At 34.3% G+C, this 18,995-nt stretch overlaps 1 long non-coding RNA gene across 1 annotated transcript; it reads left to right on the top strand.

The window, feature by feature from the left end:
• The first annotated feature begins 9,255 nt into the window (after positions 1–9,255).
• Positions 9,256–18,377, top strand: LOC144349928 (uncharacterized). The gene is made up of 8 exons (XR_013420088.2): positions 9,256–9,375; positions 10,791–10,857; positions 14,462–14,489; positions 15,137–15,169; positions 15,303–15,335; positions 15,797–15,826; positions 18,091–18,122; positions 18,263–18,377. It is a non-coding gene; the product is annotated as an uncharacterized LOC144349928 (long non-coding RNA).
• The last annotated feature ends 618 nt before the right edge of the window (positions 18,378–18,995 follow it).

Below are 18,995 nucleotides of genomic sequence, written 5' to 3'. Positions count from 1 at the left end.
TATTTACGACAACAAAAATAAAATTAATAACTCAGACCACTGCAGACCTGTGGCACACTCTGCTTGACGACGAATAAAGAAGCACTAATCACCACAAGCAGACCCGGACTGAGTTATAATTAACATATTTCAACACTCACATATTTTTTTCAAATTCGTATTCTTTAACTACTCATAATTATGAAATTGATATTTATCAAATGTATATAAAATTAGGCAACTGTGTCCACATATACTCACAGCTTGTGCCCTGCCATCGTGATAACTTTTACCTGAAAAAATAACGAAACAGTGTATACAAATCAACCACGTAAAAATCTTTCAAATGGTGTAATCACACGTCACCACCAGTTGAGAAAACTAGATGAAAATTATATGGATACTCATTAAATGAGAGACGTTTCTAGATACATCCGGGTGTATCTCTTGTCATTAAACACCCACACGTTCCTATATCGCCTGGTATCTTGCAACAAATATAGTGATTTCATAGCTGTAACGCAAAGTATCCATCACAGACAGGCCCAGGCTGCATAAGTGACACAGTGTTTTTCAGATTCATATTCCTTAACTACTCGGAATCAACACATTGATATTGATCGAAATGAATGCACTTGAATAAGACCACTGTATTCCAGATAGAAAAATTTGATGAAGAAAACGTTTCAGAGAGTAAATGTGTATCCTTGGAGGCGGACATCTGGACATTTTCAACACGGTACTTTGGGATGGTTGTTGAGACTATACTGAACAGTGAAAAAGGATTACCCATATACATGTTTGTGCAAAGTATATACATTCGGTTGCTCAAGGTTACTTTAACCTTTTTCACCGGATCTTTGACCGGTGTACCACAGCAGCTCGCGCAGAGCCAATTGGAACACATAGTAGAGTGGTACGCGCCTTAGCAACACAGAACGTTCTGTGACGTAGCTCCGCCCCCAGAATCGCCATTTCTTCAATATTTCAAATGATTTTGCATTTGGCTCAAATATTAACTCAAAAATCCTAAAATATTATCATTGTTGCCCACAATCTCGTGTGCAGAATAATTTAGTACGATTATATGCATATATATAATATAAGTATAACTATGAATACACGATCTTACACATACAGCAGCACACACAACAATATGAAATCATAGTTGCATTAGGATTAGCATGATTCTCGACTCCAGTATTATCACCCGCCCCTGTAACTGTTCAGTGCCAGATGTGCTCTTTATCATGCACCAACGTGAATACCTAGTTTATAAGGGGTACATAATGCACTGAGCTACATATCACCAATCAAATTAGACATTAGCAAATATTGGATATTGGTGAAAGCAGCAGTAAAAAATATGCTGCATTTAAATGTTTTCTGATGCAATCCTGGAATAAACACTTGTTTATTAACAGTGATGTTTCTACAACTACCTACTTGTTATTCATGGTCTATTGTATAGCGAGTGTTATTGTTACATCTACCTATTTGTTAGTCGTTGCATTTGTTCAGTTAAGTGCTTAAGCCCCTTTCACAATTGGCGCCTCACTCGTGCGATAATTTTTTTTATCGAAAATATTTTTTCCGTCCTGTTGTAGAAGTGTTGTCTTTGAGTCGCAAGCAATATATAAAATCGTACGAGAGGTGAACGACCACTGCACCAGGATACAACAGTCGTGAGACGTAATCGTGCGATTATTTTCATGTTTCCGGCTGCAACAGTCGTACAACGGCTGCAACGGTTGAACGATGATGCGACCAAGTCGCACGACATGTGCGTTTTGTAGCGCCATATGTCGCGCGACCTAGCGACCCATTGTACGACTACTACAACCGATCGTACAAGGCTACGACCCATTGTGCGACACATCGCACCACCTGTCGCGTGAGGTGTTGGCCTATAAATACGACACGCGATGCGACTTTCTTCATTACAACCGCTGATGCCTGACGAGACGCTACTACAGTGAACAAGACACAACCAAAATACAAGCATCGGCATGGCCCCAAAGAAGTCAAGGAAAAAGAGGAAAAATCAGCCTGATGAGGCGGAAGCATGTCTTTGACGTCTACGGATGAGTAAGGCCATCAATATGACATGTCTGTCTTGAACATTTTGGATTTGCCTTCTCAGACTTAGCAAATGCAAGAGCCTCCCAAGAGCTAGTGGTCGAGCAGCAGCCATGTTTACAGTATGGATGGTCCAGACATTTGGGATGAAAGCTCAGGAGTTCTCGAGCTTATATTGGGGGTGAAAAAAATCGTACAACGTTGCAAAGGGGGCAAGACAGGTCTTCCAATAGTCTTAGGGTGGTACAACGGACTCGTACGACAGGAGCATCATCGTACGACATGAAAATACTCGTGCAACACTCGTTCGGGGTCTTACGAGTACGTGCAAAGTCGCACAACACTCGTACTGCCTGTCGTGCAATTATTTTTCATCGCGTCAGTCGCTCAAAATATCGGAACAGCACGTTTTTTTTCCCAGACCGAGATGCGACCATTTTGTCGCATCTGGATCGTACAGTAAGTGGTACAACGGCTACAACGAGTCGTACAACGAGAAAAATTTTGAGTCGCAAGCCGTTGTAGTCTGTTTGGCACCAATTGTGAAAAGGTCTTTAGATAACTTAAATTATTCATGAGCTAATTTCCCACTCATCAATGAACAATGCAGTACAGCACACCTGTTCTTCGCCTATTCTGTTGAATTCTGTCATTAATCTTACAGAGGCACTTGGGCAAAATTAGACCAATCAGAGTCATTAAAACTACTTTTCAACCAAAGCCATCTGAATGCACAAATCGTGTTAATTTGAATAATCCAATTCATGTACAAAGTTTGTTTACCTGGTACCCTTCAACGTCAGTGTTACTCACCACATAGAATGTTGAGTACTAGTTCGCAACAAATCATAAGTTATTGAAGATTAGATTAGAGAAGAAAGATATTGATATACTGGCACTGTCGGAAACCTGGTTGATAGATGTGGGAGATGAACAAATAATTGCATAATGCACTTCATCTCCATACACTTTTAAATACACATCACGTACAGATTCAACTAGTCGAGGTGTAGCCATTATCCACAAATCATCTCTAAATTAATAGCCTGGAAATCATCATGTAACATAATATCTTTTGAAGCCACAGAAACTACACTTTCCTGTCACAAATTAACCTTCAAGCTTCAACCTTCAAGATCTTTCATCTTCCCCTCCAACCGTAAAGAATACATTTACAGTCTCTCAGTTTTTCCATGAATTCAGTTTCATACTTAAGAAATATGTTGCATATACGGGTCATCTCTACATTGCAGGAGACTTCAATTTTCATGTAGATGATCCACATGATTCATCTGCTCAAAAATATTAATGAAAATTATAATCATAAACAATGGGTAGAGCATGCTACCCACACCAGAGTTCATACACTGGATATTATTCTTACCAATGCTAGTGAATACATCAAGTCTGTAAATGTTGATCCCCTACAATTATCTGACCACTTTCCAGTTCACAGCAACTTGGCGCTCCAGAAACCACCTTTATACCACCATATCAGTTGAAGATTTTACTGTATATTTTGACACCAACTCGTATCCTACTTGCAGATTGCCATCTCATCATATGACACAGTGGTATATAATCTTTTTGAAACACAGGCTCCATTAAAGAAACGCATCATCACTGTTCGAACAGACACTAAACGGTACACTACCGAGATCATTGTTGCAAGAAGATTGGCAGAAACCAAATAGCGAAATCTTAAAGTGCTTACTACACAAATCTAGCGGATGAAAATGATGATGACCAATGAGCATTAATTATACACTATCTGATACATCCCTTCAAAATAACCTACCTGCCTCCAAGTCATCCTAGGATCTTATTGAACAGTTCAGTTATTACTTCATCAACAAAATCAAACGCATTCGCACCACATTGAATTCAACAATTTCTGCAATAACCTGACATTATCATCAATACCATTTCTTCCTTTGACGCATTTCACACAACCTATGCTAAAGAGATTTGCAACATAATTGTCAAATCATCAATCCAATTCCAACTTCACTCTTGAAGAAATGTATAAAGACACTTGCAGATCCAAAGTCTGACTTGATCAATGCTTCATTGATCAATTGATCAACAGGGCTTAGTACCGGACTCTTTCAAGTCTGCAGTTGTTACTCCAATCCTGAAGAAATCGTCACTTGATTACAAGGAATTCAAAAACTACAGACCTGTATCGAACTTGTCATTTTTATCTAAAATTCTTGAGAAGCACTCCAATCACATACTTGTTTGCAGTGGTTCAAGCAGTGAGTGATCAATCTGTGCACAGGAAATTCCACACTATTGAAACAGCTCTCAAAGTCCGGAATGATATATGCATGTCACTAGATTCTGGTAAATCCATTATTCTTGTTCTACTTGATTTCTTAGCAGCATTCGATACAATTGACAACGATATACTTCACTTAAGATTGTCCGATCTAATATGTTATCAACTTTAATGTAATTTTGACATACTAGAGATAGGTTGACAATATATTCATATCATGGTGAAAAGGCGTATATTGTTTCCAAATGTTGCCATCGTACTGACATCGTACTGACATTTACATACAAGTATATTATCTATTAGTTAAGGAGCTATTTCTTTATTCCTGTAGATAAATGAATCTAGTTGTCATTGAAACATCGATTTTGGTTATGTTTAATCATCGATAATTTATAATTTTATAACATTAACATTACAAATTTATGTTATTTTAAAATGGTTAATTTTGGAAAAACAATAATGAATGCAATTTGTTTGAAATCGGGATTTGGCTTCCATGGAAAAAGATCTGATTTCTACATTTCATTATTTTTTTAGAAGGATTTGTGTCTCATATTATGTCCAGAAAAATGTTTACATGACTTTTATTGATAACAGCGTTTATAGGGGATTGTCCACTGTAATGTTCACTGTCTTCACATCTTTGTTTGCGAAAGCGTCATTTAAATAATATTATTCAACGTTGTCGTCTTATATTGAGGTTATAAGATACTGCTTGCTAAGATATTTGATGCGGATATAAAAACATTAGCATGATTAGAGTTAAAATTTATTCAATTATCACAGAGACGAATGCTTACCGTTTTATCCTTGTATATAATTTGTAATAGTGTTGAAACCCGGTTTTAAATTACCCATTAGATTACCATTACCATGTGGTTAGCATAGTTGTTGGTATATAGAGTTTTCTACACTGCAATGTGCGTTTGTTGACATGGTACAGTGTCATGCGCATATCTTATGACAAATATTGTGCAATGTTTGTTTAAAAATACTTTTGTTAATGCGTGTTAAGTACCTTCACTTACCATTTGCATAATTTGCCTTGCAGCTTTCTGATTATTTATTTGATCAACATTAATAATACACAGAGTGACTCGTCGTGCAGTAATTTATATTTGTGCTTAACACAAAATGTTGTTTACGTTCTATGGCGCACTGCAAAGAATCACAAATACACACTACTGTCATGTTACGATGATTTATGGCCATGGTCTACAATATAACTCCAGCTGCAGATACATAAAACCCTACTATCAATTATAGGGCATTGCGAATGTGGTTTAAAGTAAACATTACCTATCCAATCTAACGCCTGGTGCATATGTTTTGATTTGTGGAGCCGTGGAAGAGCGATTGGATACCAGAACAAGGTAAATTATAGAATTGTGTATATTCTACATACATCTATCATGCAAGGTTCCCGTTGTTATGATCCTTATATGTGAAAAACACAGAATAATATTTTATTTGATAAAAATAGGCAATTTAAATTGCCTTCAATTGTAATTACGAAAGCTTAGATACCTTGTTTTGTGTATGGTAACAACATATAACTCTATCATGCTTTGATGATTTGAAATGTAAATTACCATGATATATAAAATATGGAGTTTGACGCAAAGGAATTTATGTATATTTACATATTTGCAAATCAGTATTCGCATCCTTGATAATCAACAATATGCCATGACTAGAACTATATCACGTCGTATGTGATGATCTTTAACTAATACAATTAACATGTGTACGTGACATATTGTAACATAATATCATTGTCTATATTCTATCCGAATCCATCATACACGATGACATTCATGATATGTATACGAAATATATATATATATATTGATATGTTAATGACAAACAATAAATAAGAACACTAATACGTATCTCTATCAACGAGAAAAAAATATTAGATTTCAATGAACATGAGTCATGAGTCACTTAGGTCTAGTAGAAACAGTATTGACTTCATTTAATTTAATCTGATGTGCCAAAATACGGCATGTTCCTTTCACGTTTCAGGAATAGAACTTTTATTTAAAAAAATATATAATGTTTTAGAAGAAATTCCCCATGACATGAAGACCAATTTCACTTTGCCAAAGGTAGTAGATCCTTTTACATCGAAACAGTCATTTCGGAATTTTTTTCTTGAAATCTCAAAATTATTTAGGTGGATTCTTGGGAAATTTTCTTTTTTAAATAAAGAACAATCATTTATATTTTGCTCGAGATTTGGATCTAGTTGCCATGGAAACAGTAACATTGGTGATGATTTTTCAATTATAGCACAAAACATTACATTGGATACCATATAACTATGGCACAGGAATCAATTGGTTAGATATATTGGTAAAGATGTAGACCATGTTATGTTGTGCCACAAGAAAAACTAACTGGCGTTCCACGACGGCCAGCGATGATTGGTACATAGCATTTGAACACCACCCTTATGCTAGTTTACTGCATGGTAATTATCAACATTATATAAGTGAACTGAGACAAAAAATTACCAACATAGTTTATAAACACAAACAACCATTCAATCATTTAAAGGGCCTATGTAGCATGGTTGTGATAAACGCAACTTTAACTTGACACAAATGCCATAAATCATCTCTCGACCGAGATCTGGTTCTGGTTACATATGAAACAGCTGTTTTGTGAATGAATGAAAGCTCAATAATATTCATTGCCAAACAACTAGAAGGGGTTGTTCTTCAGACAGAAAACACTCGATTATTAAATTTAGACGCGATCTGACCATGATTACCAAAAAAGAGTAATTTATGATCTGTTTAATTTATAAATAAACTATTCATGACTAAGTGCTATTTTAAGTGAAAGCTCGTGATTATATTTATATCAGTGTTGAAGAATAATACAATTTAGTATAGGTATTGAGCAATTTACACATGTAGAAGGTGTTTTGTGTTTTTATATTGCCTTTTATTTTGAAGTTGACAATTACCTTGCTATATTTCTGGCTAAACATGTCGTGTAAACAAATGAATAAAACATCCGGAGGGTTATTCTTGAAAAACTGAAATACATGCCAGGTTTTTGCTGACCGTATTTATCCGTTCAGCTTTTAAAAATGTTTTCCAGATTAGTTTGAAATTCGGTTTATTCCATATACAGGTTCAGTTTGAGGGTTATCAAATATATAAATTTCACACATTGATTATTATTTGTATCAAAGTACAAGGTCATATAATTTTCAACATTTAAAAAACATTGAAAATGGTAGTAGGCTTGTATTTGAAACTTGAATTTAGACTGATACTAAAACAAACTGTTTATAAATTTGTGAACAGAATTGTAGTAACAATGGGTTAAAATGGCGGACTGGTATGTGTAAATAGCATTGCTTTTCAATCGTTTTAAATGTTGTATATATGTGTAGTAATACACGCATGTAAATAGGAGAGTTAAGATTTGAGGAGAGTTAGCACAAATAATCAATAACTGTATACAAATAAACAAATTTGTCTAATTGAGCATGACTTGATGACTTGATAGCGACATTATATATAAGTAAACTGAGTGAAAACTATAGTAACATGTGGATGACTGATTGCGTGCATACACGTGTTTGACCTACCTCTATCAGTGATAACAAATTATATGAAACAACGCCCAGATCCATGACACTACACTTGTAACTTTAATGTTTTACATTAGTTTTTTCCTGCCATTTTGTCAATCATATTCAATGTGTAAAAGTTACTAATTTGCCCCTGAATTGTAAATGAAGAATCGACGCCAGTATGTTGATTCATTAAAATATAACTGACTGTCAGGAATATCATTTTCTGTTCATTTCATGACAAACCAAATCTTTTACCATTTGAATATTTGTTATTACACAGGACTGTATAATGGAAAAGATGAATCTACTATGTCAGCTATACACTCATAGAAATGTCTTTATGTCCTAGAAAAAGAACCATTGGAATTAATCAGTGTCATTAATATGCATTAATCATATATTATGTATATCATATGGTTGTCAATTATTGAAATGAGAAAAAAAATGACAAATCTCTTCTTAAAACAAAGTTGCCATCTTTGTCACAAAATACCAACAATTTTTGGATTAAAACTAGTATATAACACTTCTGTAATTGTCATAATCCAAAAAAGGTACTTTTAACAACGTTTCAATTATCTACATAACGGCATGTTCAGAACAGTATTACAAAGATTACCATTTGTGAATTTCATCACTATTATTTTATTCCAAAAAATATCTCTTTATATAGCTATTATATCTTCTAAACTGATGTCAGCTTATGAATGTATAGCTATCAGGTTTTATATTACCATCTGTATCCATAATACCAACACTATTATTGTATATTGATGTTTGTTTCATTAATAAATAAGATGCAATTATTGAAATGCTTTCGGCCATCGAATGTACAAGGTTTGTGAAAACAAGTATTGAAATAGAAGCATCACATTCGTGGAATACAATGATTACATGGCATTCATTGTCTTATGTGTGCAGGTAGTTGAAATAGAGTCTGTGAAATAGAGTCTGTACTAGAAATGAAGTTTTAGGTCGTCAAAATGCAGTGAAAAGCAAAGTTGTTGGACATATTGTACACCATCTTCTGTATAAATATACAGATCATGAAACACAGTGTTCCGGATCTGAATGCAGTCATATGACCCCAATTAACAGACAAGGGAATGTATTCCACTATTCTACGCACCCTTGCGAAAATCAATCTACAGTATCTTCTGCCTTCTGGTTGTGAAAAAAAACGAGTCAACTGTTTCTAGTGTATAGTTGGTTGAATGCAATCTGAGGTGCCCTTTCTGCATGTTGTGCAAATAAAGACCATCACTTCCTTCACTAGGTGGGAACAAATAAATATGATATGCTATTTATATCTCCTGGTATTCACAACAAAAATAGAGATTTTACATTGCTGACTCAACCCACTACCAAGCTGTGACACTCGCTCTTTGTCTGGAGACGAACGAAGAAGCATTTATCACAAGCAGATCTAGACTGAGATGTAAGTTATTTATATCATCACTCACATCTCTTTCCAAATCAGTGCTTTTAACTACTAAGTTAATTACATGGATATTTATCACTGTATCTTAGATAGCAAACTGCAATTTAATCAAACATATGTTAGTGTGCAAATTTTATACAGTTGTTGTTATTCCTCCAATATTTATTCTTTGGTGACTTGTTAAATTCGTTAAACAGTTGCATCAAGTAATATTTTCTGTGTTTCACCACACACTAATCAATTTCACTGAGGACTGCAGGCCGCATATATAGATATTACAATATAATTATAATCGAAATTCGTTTACGTTCTTCATAGTCAATTTTATGATTAACAGCTAGGGTAACAGCAGCAATAATAAATATACTAAATTCAAATGATTTCCAATACAATCCAAGAATAAACATTTGATATTTTAATAATGTCAATGTAGAGACGTGCATTGAAAAGTATATTTATACCAGTTACTATCAATTTGGTTTCAAGAGCATGCATATGTGTATTTGTGTACTGCAGTGCCATCATACGCCGCTATTCGCTTGTTTTATGGTCGCGTTCAATTGGGTGAATCACCAATTGTTTAGTAAGTTAATTGATAGAAGAGCTTAGTGATAAGCTTTGTTCGGCAAAAGTAGGATGCCGTTTAGCATGCCTATAAATTACTTATTTTACCCCAATGACTTGGTGTTAATGTCTCGGGCGGCGATGGTGTTTGGTAAATTGATTGCCATATTTGAGGAGTATGTTATACGCCATGATATCACATTTCATGCAACAAAAACGAAATGTATGGCATTTTGGAAACAAGCCTGGGTTCATTCCGTATATTTGTATAACAAACTGTTACAATTTGTTCGTGATAAAAGTACATTGGATACTTGATGTATGTCTCTGGAGATTATGCTGGAGACATGCGCAGACAACTGAGGTCAATTTATGCAAGTCTAATCTTGTTTTGGGTAATAAGTGTTAATTTTTTTGTATATAGTAAGTATTTAAACTGTTTAATAATTGTGTGCTCTTCATGTAGTGTATAATAATGCACTTCGGTTGCTTTTTAACTTGGAGGGGTCGTGCTGCACAAGTGATAATTTCGTCAGAAAAAATATTTTTCAATTTTCAACGCTTCATAGAAATTTTGTGTACCATTTTAAATAGCTTTTGTTTCAGTACAATGTTATATACAAGATAATTGTATATAACTAGTAATTTATTTCTAAGGTCAAGTATTTGGCGTAACTAAAAACACATTCCTAATATATAATGTCATTTCTACTGTAATTTATCTATTCACTTTTAAATAAAATAATTATAAAATAATGCTAGAGAAATGTGTGTAATTATGCCATATTACAAATTTCCAAACATGTGCACATACTTCTAAAACTTTAATTTCAATTTTCCACTGACAGAAAAATGGGAAGCTGTAAAACAATAATGGTAATATGTGTTGTATTTCTCCTGGTCATGGATATAAAGGTAAAGTTCATGTCACATAAAAGTAACGTACTTGAACTTCTCTTTGAAAATGAATGAAAAAACTCGAACATGACACATAATAATATAACCAACAACAACAATGAATATAACAAAGTAATACAATCAATTACGTCACATTGCGAACACAACGACAAATATGATGTGTGTGTGTATATCTGTATATCCATCTCACATCACATGGTTCATACACACAATACACATTATCAAATGCTATTATAAGGTCATTTACATGGAAAAACAAATCTTGGAGCAGGATAGCTTTATGCTTTTAATATACATGTACTTTACAGACAGCTACATGCAAGTTTCCAGAGCAGGCTGCTGATAGACTTGCAATGTAAAAACTGATTGAAGATAACGCCACCTAAATTAAATTATATCATACCTAATAATGTTACATATATGGCTAAATTTATACACATATTTCAGACAATACTACCTTCCATTATATATACAGAACTTATAAAATTCTACCTATGTGTTTCTATTATACTCACTTAATACGTCTGCCTCTGGTATCTGCTACTATCCAATTTGATAGACTATAGGTGTCAACCAGTCTCAGCTACTATGCCGTTGTTGTCCATGAATGTAATGAAATGCCTCTTACATTTGTTTCTCATTAAACTTCCTTACAACAACAAAAATGTTCTTTATCGCGAGCTTTAACTCCACATAACTTGTCAATGTTTGGTAGGCATGTCCTGTAATTACAAAACAAAGATATCCAGTATGCAATTTTTCCACACACAGTATGTCAAGGGGTTGTGACTTCTCTAATCCCAACTGCCTAAATTTAAATACTAACTGGAAACTGGTTCCCACATTATCTGACGTTCTCCTCGGTTTTAATTCATCTATGACTTCTACCTGATTTTGTTGTTCCTGGTAACTTCCCTGTCACATCAAGTCTTCTGCCTACTACCATTCTCAAACTGTTAAAATGAATTGCTAATTTGCAAATTTGCACTATATTCTGTGACGATGTCTGATACATATTTCCAGTTTTACTGTCAAACTTCTTTCTTTTTCCTACTTTGCTCAGTTTTGTGCAACGATCTTAAAAGATATTGATGGTAATGTTTCATGACGTGCGTCATCGCCACTATTTCTTTATATTACTAGTGTTTCTGCCACAAGGGGTATCACCTTTACTGTGCTATTTTTTTCTTATCTGTTTAATACCCATAACAAAATTGTTTACATTAGAATTGTAATAATGTTTGCCTTGATTACTTTCCGTACAACTGCATTCTCTTTATTAGTTAATGTTCAATCTCTAGAATCAAAATGTCATGCCCAGGTGGTTTTCTATATTTTTTATCCTAAAATCAGAAAATACCCTACCTGCAGTGGCGAGGCGTTTCGCCGTTCAAAGTCTGCCATCCCAACCAATCACATTGCGTTTGGCTTCTCATTTTTTGTTGACTTCTGTCAAGTTCAATTAATTGTTCGACATGATGTGAAATCACATTATATTTACCTTTTAATCAATTGCTCAAGTTTCTTTCAAGAAGCTGAATCCAGGCTGGATTCCGAAATTGCTTTGTTGGTAGAAGCGAAAGCTGTCAAAAGGGCTGCGATACGTTAGAGTTGGTAAAAGCCACAACGTGGTATAGATACCAAAAGCCGAGAGACAGAGCACCAAAAGCACACAGAGCCTCCTCAAAATAGATATTTGATAGAGAACTAGATTTATCTGTTTCTAAGTGGATTTACCCAACGACATTTAAATACTGCCTGACTGAACTGAGGCTAAGACATCAGACGTAAAAAGACAATACAACGACACAACTCCTGATTACTAACTGGTACACGTCGATAGCCCATAAGGAAGCAAGAACAAAATTAAACATTACAGGGGGACGACAAATGCATTTGATATTGAGTAATAAAAGTAGCTACCTGGAGCTGTGCTACATTCTGATTTTTTAGGTTGCCACTTGCCGACTTGTTTGAATAAGTGATTAATGGAATGTATATCAGAGCCCTGCACTTGAGGTCTAATGAAGAGACCAGGTGAAAGGGAGTGCACATAATTTAGATATAAAGTTTATAAAAACGAGACGAACAATTCGGATCATGGAGCTTGACGATACCATCTGATATATAGTTGTTAACTCCTGGAATATGTGTTCTAATCAATACCAATTTACATAATGCCAATATTCCCTGCATAAAACGACTGCTCCCATATTCGAGGCAACGAATGAACAATGAATGTTTTTGTCACTTTCTGTTGTTAATCCAATTATAAAATAAATTCTAAAATGGCGAACTGAACACGATAACCCTCCAAAATCGACAAAATTTAAAACAAACGAATATAGCCATCATGAAACAAGGTAAACCAGCTGGGTGTGAGCCGTCACTTGATACATCACGAGCCGACCAAACACTGAGTGTCTAGATACAAACCATATTTATTCAGTTTTAAAATCACATATTTTGCCAGAAATAACTACCACGCAATCGCATAACAAAGGAATACTTGCAATCATGTACAAACAAGACAAGAATAATTATGGCAATTTGGGCATTTGGGAAAACACTTTATGCATAAAAGATTGGTATCACAGGATTGCTATGGTATTCAACTATCCATTTCAAGCCCACTAAAGTTTCTTTACTCAAAAACGAAAGCGCACAGGCAACTTTTCTCTATAAACATTGACAGCTAATGTTATGTCTATGGTATCCGGCTGGCAATAGATATGCAAATTCGGTCAAAGGTCTGCCATCTTGTGGGGCTATTTCTTGCAATATAACCGGTATTCCGTGATGAAATTATAACTATTTCACCCTTTAGTGTGTGTTTACGAAAATATCAGCTACTGATAAATATTTTAAAACTTGTTTACTACTAACACGCCAAGAATAAAATAGTAGTGAAAGTCTTCTGGCATTTCACCTAAAATAGTGACAGAGATACCTTTCGTGCTCTAGCTGCAAGGAAATCTAGAAATGAGAACCAGTCGTGTTGCCAAGAGGTGTTCTCTTTCGTGAGTGTTCTTATGATGGTGTTTTGTTTGTGATGTCTCTACCATTTTTTTAAATCTAAATCTGCTGGTTGCGGCGTCAAGTTAAAATATTTCGATCAACTGAACGAGCTTGATAGCATGTAGCGGTGCGGTGAAGAAATGGCTTTAAACAGTAGTTGCATTGCCCGAATGACAGATTCTATTTCTTTGGCAGAAAGAAGCTGAATAACTTGCAGGCTATCACACTGTTTTGTTCCACAGAACCTCCAATATTTCTTGTTATGTTGTAGAGTCCATGCTTCGAACGCTACTGACTTGGACATTTCACACTGCCTCATAATTTCCAAACACATTTAATCCGTGATCCGGGAAACCGCTTAAATTTCAATCGCTGGTTTCTTAGATCATTATGACATTGTTAACAATATATTCATAACAATTTCCTGAATTCACTTTACATCCAGTCATACCTGTTCTATGGTTAGCTGGGAGGGTCCCTGTTTCCTCTATGCAGAATTAAAAATGTTCCCATCTTTCTTTTTTTTTTAATTTGGTTGGTAGTAAATCAACTCATTTACATATTTTGATGTTTATATAAACAGGCTGAAGAGGTTTCTACTAAGCTTCCAGGTTAGTATTCATTATACCCTCGAGCCATATCAAATATACTCAAAGCTATGTATATCATCGCATAACCCAGTTTTCAAATTGGGCCAGATTTTCGAATCACACGATAGTGGTTTTGTCTGCATTGATGTGTGTGCCTGTTTGTCTGACCGTCTGTTTATATAACAGTTATGAACTGATTTGTAGGTCGACTGTCAATGACGCAAAGACCACTCTCTCACATAGTTAATTTTCAAATAAGGATAACCTTTAAAAAAAGAGAACTATTTTGAATGCGATTCGTATATATATTTGAAATTATTAATCATTGAAAATTCAAGATTTATGTTCGCTACCCAAAAATCTTTTTCCAACATCTTGAAATAGCTAATATCACATCTAATGCATACTTTAATGGTATCAAATGCCGGGGAGAGGTAAATAAAAAACAATAAAGTAACAATACATTGTGTATATAGTGTGTATTACAAAGCGAATAATGCACAGAACACACGTCATATGATACACGGCTATCGATTTAATTATTCTACGTAGAATGTGACACTGATAAAGACACATAACTACATCCGAAAAACATACAATCCTTCATCTTTGAAAGTAAACATCACTTATTTTGATCTAACAATTAATGCGCAATTTCTTGATTGTAGTGCCAGAGAAGGAAGGTTTGGTACCAGAAAAAGGTACGCACGTTGTGCATGTGATATAAACGTACTTCCAAAAGACATACAATACTTCAATCGTTTAAAGAGGATAGTGTGCTTGAATAAACACCTCCAATCCATTATAACGCTTTGTGTATATTGTTTTTTATAGTGACAGAGAAGAGTGGTTTGCGACATGGAGAAGGTAAATCTTAGTTAATTTAATTTGACCTAATGACATTGCACATTCTTGATGAAAATCATGATCCGTATATGAAAAACACAGATTAATATTTCAAGTGACAAACCATAGACGCATACACATTATGCATTGCCAACAATTGATGAAAAATATTTTAAAAAACATGAGCAGATTATTTCTATTTATGGTACCAACATGATGATTAATAATGATAATTAACAATTGTATGTGATTCATGTTTTTAACATGTTTTCAAAAACCAGGTGCACTGTGGCAATAAATCCTGTGCTAGTGCTTTAACTATTATATATGGAATATGTAGTTTGAGGAGACAACTGCCACGCTTATATGATTAAGTGCAATAATCTATGATTGTAACGTACTTAAAAGCTACATTGAAATCTTCCGTCGTGGTTCAAATAAACACCGTCTACACAATCTAACACATATTTTCATTATTGTAGATTCGTTGCGAAGATTGTGGTTTCCATACGGTAAGTGTAATTTAATATGGCATTATTTTGTTTAATATATCCACACCCATCAAACATGATATAAATCATGATCCGTATGGAAAACACGAAATAATATTGTTATTGATAAATTGTAGACTAGATCAGCGGAATTCTTTTCAGTTTTATGCAATCAAAATTTGACTTATTTTTACATTTGACGGAAAACACCAAATTTTCATGTGTTCTGAATTTTGCCATTGAACTGAATTTCCTAACAAACGGGTTTGTTTTTACTTGTTTTAACGAGTTTTAATCTGTTAATTTTCTTTGACTGGCTGGACACGCTGGACAAAATAAATCATACATTATTTTCAGCAGTATTACTTAAAAAATGAGTAACTTAATGAAATATAAGATTGATAACACTTTCTTTATTTATACCCAGTTTGTACTTTAAATGTGGGATGCAAACATATATAGGAATTCTCTTCTGAAACTTGAGAGAACATTGTATTTGGGGGTAACATTTTACAGGGGACTTTGAAAGGAAGGAATTTTCCACTCCCTGTCAAAACTGCAGCAAATACGTTTTTACCGGACCAGTAACCATCGATTTTCTTCTTCTGATTTGGTCGCAAATGTCTCATAGGGTAAAATGTCACATACATCAGGTGACTTATGACCGTATGTTGATTCGTTGCTAGTACCATTTTTCTTAGCATAATCACTGGGGCGATTTTGCTCTGATTTTCTTGCATTAGGGTTTCGCGCTCATGCAGAGTACATTAAAAATTGACTATAGTTTTCACAAACAGAAAGCGTTTCATCAAAGTCGCAACTTTGACAGTTTAATGATATACAAGAAAACTACAATACACACCCATATCAATGAGAAAATGGCACATCAATTTGCATTGTGGTGTCAAGTGTTCCAAAAAGCGCGAACAGATTTCTTTGGTGTCAGCACATACATATATACAAGATTATTTGAACAAACGGTTTCTGCTATGAGTTTAGGCCCTATTTCGTTCAGTTCAGCTTTTTAGTGTTTTGTTTTCGATGCTGATACTATTATTTTATAGTATTAATTGTACGTGGGAGGCAATTTCATAGATAAATATATTTGCATCTTATCAAAATGTTTTCTGAGGAAGAGCTTTTCTTTATGTGTTTTTGTCTTCTATTTCTCAGATAGTTTTTGTATTCTGTTTTGTTTTTGAGACTGGGGATGTTATTATTAATAGCGTAGTCACAGATTCGCTTGTTCCGTGTATGCATTCAGATGACGTTATTGTCAGCTGCCTGATATATTGTGCAGCATATGTGTTATTGTGTGCGAACAATATATATATATATATATATGATATTATAAACAGGCTGTTTACATAAGTCGACAATTCGAAAGACTAAACGATCCAGTGATTTATAAACAATGTTATTAAACTGAAAATTTGTATTGTGGGAAACTATCACACAATAAACGTAATTTCAAACGAAATGTATACAGACCTGCAATTCACACAATCATGACCAAAAAAGCAGGAATAAGCACTGACCGACTGACAAAGCAGTCTTATGTGATCTTTACAGTACCGACAGAGGGTGTTTCATGGGTAATGTCTTTTGTTCTGGATCCTTTTTTCTTGCGATTAGACAAATTGATTGAATTTGCAAACTTGTTCACATTACAAAGCATGAACATTCATTAATGTCATTGAATTCTAGCTGCATTTTAGGTATGTGTACCTGTCATTTTGCATTGCACATTTCCTTCTTGAACGCTTTCAAAATAGTTCAAATGTATTCTGGTACAATTTAATCATGCTGATTACTTTTCAGCGAATTATTAAATGGAATCAAATCACAGAAAATGTGCTTTGCATTTCAGATATGAAGATATAACATGTTTGGTGGCAAAACTTGAGACAAAGAATATTTTTTATATTACTAAATATTGAAAAATAATCATTTTATTCTAAAAAAAGAGATCAATGACATAGAGATAACACCGGTGTACTTTGTTATGGTAACCCGGCAATTGAGGCCAATCTCTGGTAGTTGAATGAGACTTTGAAAGGAGATAGGATACACATATATTCATGATAAATATTTTCAGTTATAGTCTAATATAAAAGAATATTGGTCTTTTATCAGTGAGATAAAATACTAAACACTCTTTGACATTTCACAGTGAACAGTGTGTAGATGTAACCTGGGTTTAAACCAATTTAATGATTCAATTAATTTGGCCGAGAGACATGTATGAATAAGAATAACATTCACAACATTTGTTTTCCTAACAGAAGGGTTTTCCAGTTACTAGCTGCTGTTGTTGGTAAGTAGACATCTTGAAACTTTGATAATAGGGTTAGAACAATCGAACGACTACGTGTGGTTTACGCGAACTGCACATTCATTGCGTCACGGAATACTACATATGTGATTAAATTAAGAAGATATATTTTTATTACACAGGGCTGAATAACGGGAAGCTAAAGTTTCGTTATCGTCTATACCATGTGAATGTCATTACACTTGTACCGGATACAAGAATTATTAGAATAAAGTAATGTAATAAACACGATATAAAGATGCATATTATGTCATATTATATAAGTTATTTATTATCGTTGAGAAAAAGAGAAATAATATTTTTTACACAACCCTGTTGCCATCTTTGTCACGAAACGCCCTTGAAGGTTTGAGTGAAAAAATTATGCATCTGTATTTATCATGTTTTGCCGATATTCGCAAGGTCAATTGATCTAAATCTCAACTATAATCAAATATTGAATATTTACGATAAATAATTCACTATAGATGGAAGTTAACATTACATAACATAAAGTTTTAATGGCACTGTACATGTCAACGCTCCTCCACCTCTTCCTCGTCACCATCACAGGAATGGTTATGCCACTCAAAATCGAGCGAAAGATGATACAATAGTGCAACCGAAATAATTCCGTAATCGCGTAAATATGGGTTGTTATAAAAACATAAATAAGAATTCGTGACACCACTAACCTGCTGTCAGTCTAATTTGCCTTTTGATAAATGTTCCTATGTTTGACTATATTGCAGTGGTTCAAATCAGGCAAATCTATATCATACTGTTACCAAGATGAGTCACGGTGATTTCTCATTATTAACCATGACGATCATAATATTGTGTGTGCACTTGGGATAAATTGGACCCATCTCTCAA

This window comes from Saccoglossus kowalevskii, chromosome 15, assembly GCF_978046115.1.
Source record: "Saccoglossus kowalevskii chromosome 15, keSacKowa6.1, whole genome shotgun sequence".
Lineage (NCBI taxonomy): Eukaryota > Metazoa > Hemichordata > Enteropneusta > Harrimaniidae > Saccoglossus > Saccoglossus kowalevskii.
The sequence above is the reverse complement of the archived record's forward strand: the minus strand, read 5'-3'. Positions and strand labels throughout refer to the sequence as shown.